Below are 12,546 nucleotides of genomic sequence, written 5' to 3'. Positions count from 1 at the left end.
CGCATGCTCTACTAGGTTAATGTCATAGGGTTGGCTATCGAGCATGCCCAAGTGATGACTTGATTGTGTGCTTGCTTGAATTCTTCACATTTCATACCATCGGTGAGTTGTCGAATCATTCCTCGATCATAACCTTCGTTCTTGGTTCATGTATGCTCTCTTCCACATAGGGCAAGCTAGAATTAACTATCTTACCCAGGACCGCCGAAGCAGCGTGGACCAGGGGAGAACTATACTTTGTCTTGTATGCCCTCTTCCACATAGGGCAAGCTAGAATTAACTATCTTACCCAGGACTGCAAAGCAGCGTGGACCAGTGGAGGACTATACTTTGTTCATTACACCACAGTATTAAGTATGGTGTCCTCTTCCACATAGGGCAAGCTAGAACTAACTATCTTACCCAGGACCGCCGAAGCAGTGTGGACCAGGGGAGGACTATACTTTATACTTCACACACTAGCCATATTGAAGTCATCACTTGGTTGAAGCACTGAACTAGGGCGAGTCTATCGTTTACTTTGCATTGGGATAATACGCTGCATGCTCTCTTAGGTTAATGTCATGTGGTTGGCTATAGAGCATGCCCAAGTGATGACTTTGTTTAAAGCTCAACAGGTAGAGTATTATGTCCTCTTCCACATAGGGCAAGCTAGAATTAACTATCTTACCCAGGACCGCCGGAGCAGCGTGGACCAGGGGAGAACTATACTTTGTCTTGTATGCCCTCTTCCACATAGGGCAAGCTAGAATTAACTATCTTACCCAGGACTGCAAAGCAGCGTGGACCAGTGGAGGACTATACTTTGTTCATTACACCACAGTATTAAGTATGGTGTCCTCTTCCACATAGGGCAAGCTAGAACTAACTATCTTACCCAGGACCGCCGAAGCAGTGTGGACCAGGGGAGGACTATACTTTATACTTCACACACTAGCCATACTGAAGTCATCACTTGGTTGAAGCGCTGAACTACGGCGGGGTAATCGTTTACAGGTTATAATCATATAGCTGCATGCTCATTAGTAGATAATGGAATATTGTATGGCAATATGAGCATGCCCAAGTGATGACTTTGTTTCAAGCTCAACAGGTAGGGTATTGAGTCCTCTTCCACATAGGGCAAGCTAGAATGAACTATCTTACCCAGGACCGCCGGAGCAGCGTGGACCAGTGGAGGACTCTATACTTTATACTTCACACCACAGTATTGAGTACGACTTGCATAAAGCCCCTAATGAGAACCACGAGGGCTCTCTCAATGTAGAACCACGAGGGCTCTAGTACCGATTCTCTCGGTACGGCTTGGTCCGTGTTCCTTTATGCATGTACTCGCAGAAAGTCTCAACCCGGAGGTCTTGACTTTGATTGTCATAGTTGGACTACGACGGGGCATCCGACCATAGCTGATCGAACACCCCTGATTCACCATCTTTCGGGTAGGCGGTACGCGTACCTCCGGACGCGGAAGTCTCAACCCGGAGGTCTTGACGTTGATTGTCATAGTTGGACTACGACGGGGCATCCGACCATTGCTGATCGAACACCCCTGATTCATCATCTTTCGGGTAGGCGGTGCGCGCACCTCCGACGCGGAAGTCTCAACCCGGAGGTCTTGACTTTGTATTGTCATAGTTGGACTACGACGGGGTATCCGACTCATCGAATACCCCAGAAGCACACCATCTTTCGGGTAGGCGGTACGCGTACCTCCGGACGCGGAAAGTCTCAACCCGGAGGTCTTGACTTTGGTTGTCATAGTTGGACTATGACGGGGCATCCGACCATTGCTGATCGAACACCCCTGTTACACCATCTTTCGGATAGGCGGTGCGCGACACCACCGACGCGGAAAGTCTCAACCCGGAGGTCTTGACTTTGTATTGTTGGATAGTCCTCTTCCACTATAGGGCAAGCTGGAAATATTCCATTTTACCCAGGACTGCCGAGGCAGCGTGGACCAGGGGAGAACTTCACGGAATCTTCAGGCATCCATGATTGCCATAGTGCGTAAGCCGCCGCTGTGTGCGTCAACTCGTTCCCCGTGAGGAGGAGTCTAGCCGCCGCTAAAAGACGAAGCATTAAGTGTCCTCATTCCACTATAGGGCAAGCTAGAATGAACTATCTTACCCAGGACCGCCGAAGCAGCGTGGACCAGGCGAAGACTATACTTTATACTTCACACCACAGTATTGAGTACGACTTGCATAAAGCCCCTAATGAGAACCACGAGGGCTCTCTCAATGTAGAACCACGAGGGCTCTAGTACCGATTCTCTCGGTACGGCTTGGTCCGTGTTCCTTTATGCTTGTACTCGCGGAAAGTCTCAACCCGGAGGTCTTGACTTTGATTGTCATAGTTGGACTACGACGGGGCATCCGACCATTGCTGATCGAACACCCCTGATTCACCATCTTTCGGATAGGAGGTGCGCCCACCTCCGACGCGGAAGTCTCAACCCGGAGGTTCGGACTTAGAGTTTTTCCCATTTAAAAGTTTTTCTCTTAGCCATACTGAAGTCATCACTTGGTGAACGATTGAACTAGGGCGGGTTAATCGTTTATAGGTATCATGTGGTTTGCATGCTCTCTTAGGTTAAGGTCATGTGGTTGGCTATCGAGCATGCCCAAGTGATGACTTTGTTTCACGCTTGCTTGATTTCTTCAAGATTCCCTGTTATATAGTGTAATCATTCGAGAACAGGGAATCTTTGGTTTTGCTCAACAGGTATTGGATGTCAACTTGGTATCTAGATCGCATTAAGTCTCAACCCTTAGGTTCGGACTTGTATAGTGACATCTTGTTACGGTCTTGAGTCTCAACCCGCAGGTTCGGACTACTTAGTGTTTGATCGAATATAATATGGCAACTTGTGCCTAAGTCTCAACCCGCAGGTTCGGACTTCTGTTTATTTGGCCAATGTATGTATAAGGCAACTTGTGCCTAAGTCTCAACCCGCAGGTTCGGACTTGTGTATTTGTTCGAAGTCATGTATAAGGCAACGTGTGCCTAAGTCTCAACCCGCAGGTTCGGACTTGTTAGTGTTTCGTCAACTTTCATATGGCAACTTGTGCCTAAGTCTCAACCCGCAGGTTCGGACTTGTGTATTTGTTCGAAGTCATGTATAAGGCAACTTGTGCCTAAGTCTCAACCCGCAGGTTCGGACTTCATAGTGTTTCGTCAATGTTCATATGGCAACTTGTGCCTAAGTCTCAACCCGCAGGTTCGGACTTCTATAGTGTTTCGTCAATTATCATATGGCAACTTGTGCCGAAGTCTCAACCCGCAGGTTCGGACTTCTGGAAGGATCACTTGGCCACTAATGATCCTTCCGCAGGTTCACCTACGGAAACCTTGTTACGACTTTTACTTCCTCTAAATCATCAAGTTCGGTCAACTTCGATAAAGCAGACGCGGTTCACGAGGATCCAGCGAACGATCATCTCCAAAGACCTCACTAAATAATCCATCGGTAGTAGCGACGGGCGGTGTGTACAAAGGGCAGGGACGTATTCAACGCTGGCTGATGACCAGCACTTACTAGAAGTTCCGAGTTCATATGGACCATTGCAATCCATAATCCCTACTAAGTGAGTATTTGAGTGATTTCCCGTTCCTCTCGGAATAGGAGACACGCTGCTACCCACATTGTAGCACGCGTGTAGCCCAGAACATCTAAGGGCATCACGGACCTGTTATCGCTCGATCTCATTTTGCTAAACACAAATTGTCCTGCTAAGCAGCGTACCGTAAGTGCACTTGCGCACACGAACAGCGAAGGTGTCAGGTCATACTCCACCGAAAGGTCCTAACCCGTTCCAATCGGCATCGACGCATTAACGCTGACTGCGTTCTAGTTAGCATATGTGAGTCACGTTCGTTATCGGAATTAACCAGACAAATCAATCCACGAACTAAGAACGGCCATGCACCACTACCCTTAAATTTGAGAAAGAGCTATTAATCTGTCTCACCTCCATAAGTTCGGACCTGGTAAGTTTTCCCGTGTTGAGTCAAATTGAACCGCAAGCTCCATTTCATTGTGGTGCCCTTCCGTCAATTCCTTTAAGTTTCAACTTTGCAACCATACTTCCCCCGGAACCTGACTTTGGTTTCCCGGAAGCTACTGAGAGCACCTGGTTGTAGCGTCTCCCAATTGCTAGTTGGCATCGTTTACGGTTAGAACTAGGGCGGTATCTAATCGCCTTCGATCCTCTAACTTTCGTTCTTGATTAAAGAAAGCATCCTTGACAAATGCCTTCGCTTTAGTTAGTCTTACGACGGTCTACGAATTTCACCTCTCGCGCCGTAATACTAGTGTCCCCAACTACTTCTGTTAATCATTACCTCCGGTCTGAGTACAAACCAATGAAAGATTAGACCAAGGTCGTATTCCATTATTCCATGCAAGATTATTCTAGGGCGTTTGGGCACCCTGCTTTAAGCACTCTAATTTGTTCAAGGTAAACGTGAGCGGTCGAGCTCTATGTTACACTTGCACCCGTTGAAGGGCACACCATGACACAGACTTGGTGCCCTACCACACCATTGAGTCGCAACCAGATTCCGACTTGGCCCACCGACCACGGGTTGACCGGGTCGGCGGAGCCGGACTGTGTTGGACAAGTATCAACTTCGAACGTTTTAACCGCAACAATTTTAATATACGCTAGTGGAGCTGGAATTACCGCGGCTGCTGGCACCAGACTTGCCCTCCACTTGATCCTCGTAGAAGGATTTATGCTCTACTCATTCCAATTATGAAACATCATTAAAGAGTTTCATATTGTTATTTCTCGTCACTACCTCCCCGTCCCGGGATTGGGTAATTTACGCGCCTGCTGCCTTCCTTGGATGTGGTAGCCATTTCTCAGGCTCCCTCTCCGGAATCGAACCCTGATTCCCCGTTACCCGTTGCAACCATGGTAGTCCTCTATACTACCATCCATAGTTGATAGGGCAGATATTTGCGAGATCTGTCGTCGGTGCGAGACCATACGATCAGCATCATTATCCAGACTTCAACTCAATGACACGGAGAACCCGCGATTGGTTTGACTAATAAGTGCACCAGTTCCCGCGAGGGTCCTGGCATGTTGCATGTATTAGCTCTAGATTTTCCACAGTTATCCAAGTAACTAGGTTGATGATCTCGTAAATTATAGCTGTTATACTGAGCCTTATGCGGTTTCACATTAAATCTGTTTGTACTTAGACATGCATGGCTTAACCTTTGAGACGAGCGTATATTACTGGTAGGATCAACCAGAATTCCGACTTTGCGTTCGAATGTTCATTGTCCCATTGCACCCGGAGGAGCAAACACCACGTTCTATATGTTGTCAAGTCCGGTAGCACACGGGAGGCGAGCCCCCGTGCGAACCTCATTGCCCTCGTATCACACACACCCGATGCACCGGACAGGCACTTGAGCGGCATTCGACTCCGCTAAGCGCACGTGCGCCCGATTGTGCATGCGCTGACGGGGCCTTCATACCCCTACCACAGCGACCTTATGCCAAACTTCCATGAATACTTAGGTGAGCTGACAAGGGCCTTCATTTCCCTACCATCAACTAAAGGACACGCTAGGCGCGTCCGATCATTGCAACTGCGGGGCTTTCATACCCCAATCACCACAGTACGCAATTCACCAGAGTTTAATCACAACCCCCCCGGACATGGCACACTATTAACTTGCAACAAAACTTAGTGTGTGCCGGGCACATCGGTTCCACAAAATCATTCCCGATGTACCCCAATTGGGGTTGTGAACGCATCCATGGTCCTCTGACACACCCAACCAAGCGTGGATACTACATACCTCAAACACCCAGTACACTAACAGACAAATCAACATATGGTTGCTTTCCCCCAGACATTTGCCAATCACTTGGCACCCGGACGGGAACTCGCTCCTGATTGCGCCAATGCCACCCATTTGCCAAGAGCGAGTTCTGTATGTAGATTTCATTTGGAAAGACAACCGTGTACTGGATATTCTATCCGACGATTACAGATGACGAGTACGAGACTCGACTACACTCACGGATAATACATTTTGGGTCGAGATTGCTTTCGGGGTTTTCGATTGGTCTTGCGCTTGTAAACGTATAACTTTGACTTGTGGTAACCTCGGTATGTTAGTCGATCACGTGGTTGTGAACTGGTAAGGGTGGGCAATCTGTTCACTTGCACTCTGGGTAGGAATAGGTGAGCGCTATAGGTTAAGATCATTGTATGGTTCCATCGTGATGACTTTCGCTAGATAGTAGGATGTTTGGATAGTTATAACGTTTCTGGCCATTTGTTCATAGTGTTCGGTTCATTGAGGAATTCGATTGGTCTTTGCTTCACACACGTGGTCGATCACTTGGATGTGAACTAGGGTGAGAATAAGGTGTTCACTAGTGCTCTTAGGTTTTGGATCAGTACTGAGCACTTGATTGGTTTCGCATAATATGTATCCATAGTGATGACTCTTTCCAGCTTAAGATTTCGTGACCGGTTTCGAATCCTTCCCACGTTCGCTTTTACTTGGTTAGGTTTTCGAGTGTAGATTTGAAAGCAATCTCATGTATGTATCCCATCTGATATAAGCCACTGACAGTTCATGTCACCTCGTTCAACTCTCGCTGGGTCACAGAAGTATGTTACTGCGCCCATTATCCCTACTCGGATAGGTTCGGTTCGTTCGTTTTATACTACGGTGAGTAAACTCAATTTGTGCATCGCATAGCCATGGAAAGCAAGCTTTCGCGGGCCTCTTCGACTGTTTTGATACGAGCTGTGCCCGTGATGCTTGTCATCCCAGGATACTAGACCCCTTTGGACGACCGCATGACCATCAGAAAGTAAATTCCACGTTCGATTTGGGGTGTGAACCCCGAACATAAAGTCTTTGTGTAGAACCACGAGGGCTCTATAGTACCGATTCTCTCGGTACGCTTGGTCCGTGTTCCTTTATGTTCGTACTCTTGTGAATAAGATTCACGTTCGTTTTGGGATATTTGCTACTGTCACCGTTTGAGTACTATGGGGCTTGAACCCCTAACATAAAGTCTTTGTGTAGAACCACGAGGGTTCTATAGTACCGATTCTCTCGGTACGCTTGGTCCGTGTTCCTTTATGTTCGTACTCTTGTGTGTATAATATTCATGTTCGGTTTGGGATATTTGCTACTTTCACCAGGGTCCCGTTCTTCATACAAGTCTGCCTTGCTAATGTGGTAACTTTATAGTGTAGTTCTGACATCCCAATTTTGGGACTTAGCCGATTTTTCGTATATTTCCATATGACCCATAGGGTCCCTTTCTTCATACAAGCTTGCCTAGGGCGATCGGTCAAAACTTGTCTTACTATTCGATTGGTCTTCGCACTTTCACCCTAGGCAGTTCGCCTAGGTCTGTCTTCTTGAGGAGGCCAAAACCCGAAATAAGGAGGTCCAGCCGACCCTGAAACCTCCCCTGTCTTAACTACACTAACCCGATTTTTCATGGTCCTTAGCGCCATACAACTTTGCCTAGGTCACTTGTACTCTTGACTTAGGCCATCTGACTTGGTCCGTGTTTCTTCCTAGGGTTCACCTAGGTACTTTGCCTTGCTTGATGTGGTAACTTTTTAGTGTAGTTCAGACATCCCAATTTCGGGACTTAGCCGATTTTTCGTATATTTCCATATGACCCATAGGGTCCCTTTCTTCATACAAGCTTGCCTAGGGCGATCGGTCAAAACTTGTCTTACTATTCGATTGGTCTTCGCACTTTCACCCTAGGCACTTTGCCTAGGTCTGTCTTCTTGAGGAGGCCAAAACCCGAAATAAGGAGGTTCAGCCGACCCAGAAACCTCCCCTGTCTGAACTACACTAACCCGATTTTTCAGGGTCCTCAGCGCCATACAACTTTGCCTAGGTCACTTGTACTCTTGACTTAGGCCATCTGACTTGGTCCGTGTTTCTTCCTAGGGTTCACCTAGGTACTTTGCCTTGCTTGATGTGGTAACTTTTTAGTGTAGTTCAGACATCCCAATTTTGGGACTTAGCCGATTTTTCATGTATTTCCATATGACCCATAGGGTCCCTTTCTTCATACAAGCTTGCCTAGGGCGATCGGTCAAAACTTGTCTTACTATTCGATTGGTCTTCGCACTTTCACCCTAGGCAGTTTGCCTAGGTCTGTCTTCTTGAGGAGGCCAAAACCCGAAATAAGGAGGTTCAGCCGACCCAGAAACCTCCCCTGTCTGAACTACACTAACCCGATTTTTCAGGGTCCTCAGCGCCATACAACTTTGCCTAGGTCACTTGTACTCTTGACTTAGGCCATCTGACTTGGTCCGTGTTTCTTCCTAGGGTTCACCTAGGTACTTTGCCTTGCTTGCTGTGGTAACTTTTTAGTGTAGTTCAGACATCCCAATTTTGGGACTTAGCCGATTTTTCATGTATTTCCATATGACCCATAGGGTCCCTTTCTTCATACAAGCTTGCCTAGGGCGATCGGTCAAAACTTGTCTTACTATTCGATTGGTCTTCGCACTTTCACCCTAGGCAGTTTGCCTAGGTGTAGCTTCTTGAGGAGGTCAAAACCCAAAATAAGGAGGTTCAGCCGACCCAAAAACCTCCCCTGTCTAAACTACACTAACCAGATTTTTCAGGGTCCTCACCGTCATACAACTTTGCCTAGGTCACTTGTTCTCTTGACTTAGGCCATCTGACTTGGTCCGTGTTTCTTGCTAGGGTTCACCTAGGTACTTTGCCTTGCTTGATGTGGTAACTTTTTAGTGTAGTTCAGACATCCCAATTTTGGGACTTAGCCGATTTTTCATGTATTTCCATATGACCCATAGGGTCCCTTTCTTCATACAAGCTTGCCTAGGGCGATCGGTCAAAACTTGTCTTACTATTCGATTGGTCTTCGCACTTTCACCCTAGGCAGTTTGCCTAGGTGTAGCTTCTTGATGAGGCCAAAACCCAAAATAAGGGGGTTCGGCCGACCCAAAAACCTACCCTGTCTAAACTACACTAACCAGATTTTTCAGGGTCCTCAGCGCCATACAACTTTGCCTAGGTCACTTGTTCTATTGACTTAGGCCATCTGACTTGGTCCGTGTTTCTTCCTAGGGTTCACCTAGGTACTTTGCCTTGCTTGGTGTGGTAACTTTTTAGTGTAGTTCTGACATCCTCATTTTGGGACTTAGCCGATTTTTCGTAAAATACCATATGACCCATATGGGTCCTTTCCTTCATATAAGTTTGCCTTGCTTGGTATGGTAACATTTGAGTGTAGTTCTGACATCATCATTTTGGGACTTAGCCGATTTTTCGTAAAATACCATATGACCCATATGGGTCCTTTGCTTCATATAAGTTTGCCTTGCTTGGTGTGGTAACATTTGAGTGTAGTTCTGACATCCCCATTTTGGGACTTAGCCGATTTTTCAATCAATACCATATGACCCATCAGGGTCCTTTGCTTCATATAAGTTTGCCTTGCTTGGTGTGGTAACATTTGAGTGTAGTTCTGACATCCCCATTTTGGGACTTAGCCGATTTTTCGTAAAATACCATATGACCCATCAGGGTCCTTGCCTTCATATAAGTTTGCCTTGCTTGGTGTGGTAACATTTGAGTGTAGTTCTGACATCCCCATTTTGGGACTTAGCCGATTTTTCGATCCATACCATATGACCCATCAGGGTCCTTTCCTTCATATAAGTTTGCCTTGCTTGGTGTGGTAACATTTGAGTGTAGTTCTGACATCCCCATTTTGGGACTTAGCCGATTTTTCGTAAAATACCATATGACCCATCAGGGTCCTTTGCTTCATATAAGTTTGCCTTGCTTGGTGTGGTAACATTTGAGTGTAGTTCTGACATCCCCATTTTGGGACTTAGCCGATTTTTCGTAAAATACCATATGACCCATCAGGGTCCTTTCCTTCATATAAGTTTGCCTTGCTTGGTGTGGTAACATTTGAGTGTAGTTCTGACATCCCCATTTTGGGACTTAGCCGATTTTTCGATCAATACCATATGACCCATCAGGGTCCTTTGCTTCATATAAGTTTGCCTTGCTTGATGTGGTAACACATGAGTGTAGTTCTGACATCCCCATTTTGGGACTTAGCCGATTTTTCGATCCATCCCATATGACCCATCAGGGTCCTTTTTCTTCATATAAGTTTGCCTTGCTTGGTGTGGTAACATTTGAGTGTAGTTCTGACATCCCCATTTTGGGACTTAGCCGATTTTTCGTAAAATACCATATGACCCATCAGGGTCCTTTCCTTCATATAAGTTTGCCTTGCTTGGTGTGGTAACATTTGAGTGTAGTTCTGACATCCCCATTTTGGGACTTAGCCGATTTTTCGTAAAATACCATATGACCCATCAGGGTCCTTTCCTTCATATAAGTTTGCCTTGCTTGGTGTGGTAACATTTGAGTGTAGTTCTGACATCCCCATTTTGGGACTTAGCCGATTTTTCGTAAAATACCATATGACCCATCAGGGTCCTTTCCTTCATATAAGTTTGCCTTGCTTGGTGTGGTAACATTTGAGTGTAGTTCTGACATCCCCATTTTGGGACTTAGCCGATTTTTCGTAAAATACCATATGACCCATCAGGGTCCTTTCCTTCATATAAGTTTGCCTTGCTTGGTGTGGTAACATTTGAGTGTAGTTCTGACATCCCCATTTTGGGACTTAGCCGATTTTTCGTAAAATACCATATGACCCATCAGGGTCCTTTGCTTCATATAAGTTTGCCTTGCTTGGTGTGGTAACATTTGAGTGTAGTTCTGACATCCCCATTTTGGGACTTAGCCGATTTTTCGATCCATACCATATGACCCATCAGGGTCCTTTGCTTCATATAAGTTTGCCTTGCTTGGTGTGGTAACATTTGAGTGTAGTTCTGACATCCCCATTTTGGGACTTAGCCGATTTTTCGTAAAATACCATATGACCCATCAGGGTCCTTTGCTTCATATAAGTTTGCCTTGCTTGGTGTGGTAACATTTGAGTGTAGTTCTGACATCCCCATTTTGGGACTTAGCCGATTTTTCAATCAATACCATATGACCCATCAGGGTCCTTTGCTTCATATAAGTTTGCCTTGCTTGGTGTGGTAACATTTGAGTGTAGTTCTGACATCCCCATTTTGGGACTTAGCCGATTTTTCGATCAATACCATATGACCCATCAGGGTCCTTTGCTTCATATAAGTTTGCCTTGCTTGATGTGGTAACACATGAGTGTAGTTCTGACATCCCCATTTTGGGACTTAGCCGATTTTTCGTAAAATACCATATGACCCATATGGGTCCTTTGCTTCATATAAGTTTGCCTTGCTTGGTGTGGTAACTTTTTAGTGTAGTTCTGACATCCCCATTTTGGGACTTAGCCGATTTTTCGTAAAATACCATATGACCCATCAGGGTCCTTGCCTTCATATAAGTTTGCCTTGCTTGGTGTGGTAACATTTGAGTGTAGTTCTGACATCCCCATTTTGGGACTTAGCCGATTTTTCGATCAATACCATATGACCCATCAGGGTCCTTTGCTTCATATAAGTTTGCCTTGCTTGGTGTGGTAACATTTGAGTGTAGTTCTGACATCCCCATTTTGGGACTTAGCCGATTTTTCGTAAAATACCATATGACCCATCAGGGTCCTTTGCTTCATATAAGTTTGCCTTGCTTGGTGTGGTAACATTTGAGTGTAGTTCTGACATCCCCATTTTGGGACTTAGCCGATTTTTCGTAAAATACCATATGACCCATCAGGGTCCTTGCCTTCATATAAGTTTGCCTTGCTTGGTGTGGTAACATTTGAGTGTAGTTCTGACATCCCCATTTTGGGACTTAGCCGATTTTTCGATCCATACCATATGACCCATCAGGGTCCTTTGCTTCATATAAGTTTGCCTTGCTTGGTGTGGTAACATTTGAGTGTAGTTCTGACATCATCATTTTGGGACTTAGCCGATTTTTCGTAAAATACCATATGACCCATATGGGTCCTTTGCTTCATATAAGTTTGCCTTGCTTGGTGTGGTAACTTTTTAGTGTAGTTCTGACATCCCCATTTTGGGACTTAGCCGATTTTTCGTAAAATACCATATGACCCATCAGGGTCCTTGCCTTCATATAAGTTTGCCTTGCTTGGTGTGGTAACATTTGAGTGTAGTTCTGACATCCCCATTTTGGGACTTAGCCGATTTTTCGATCAATACCATATGACCCATCAGGGTCCTTTCCTTCATATAAGTTTGCCTTGCTTGGTGTGGTAACTTTTTAGTGTAGTTCTGACATCCTCATTTTGGGACTTAGCCGATTTTTCGTAAAATGCCATATGACCCATATGGGTCCTTTCCTTCATATAAGTTTGCCTTGCTTGGTGTGGTAACATTTGAGTGTAGTTCTGACATCATCATTTTGGGACTTAGCCGATTTTTCGTAAAATACCATATGACCCATCAGGGTCCTTTCCTTCATATAAGTTTGCCTTGCTTGGTGTGGTAACATTTGAGTGTAGTTCTGACATCCCCATT

This window comes from Anopheles coustani, assembly GCF_943734705.1.
Source record: "Anopheles coustani chromosome X unlocalized genomic scaffold, idAnoCousDA_361_x.2 X_unloc_92, whole genome shotgun sequence".
In the NCBI taxonomy this organism is placed as follows: Eukaryota; Metazoa; Arthropoda; class Insecta; order Diptera; family Culicidae; genus Anopheles; species Anopheles coustani.
This window is presented reverse-complemented; position numbering follows the sequence as displayed.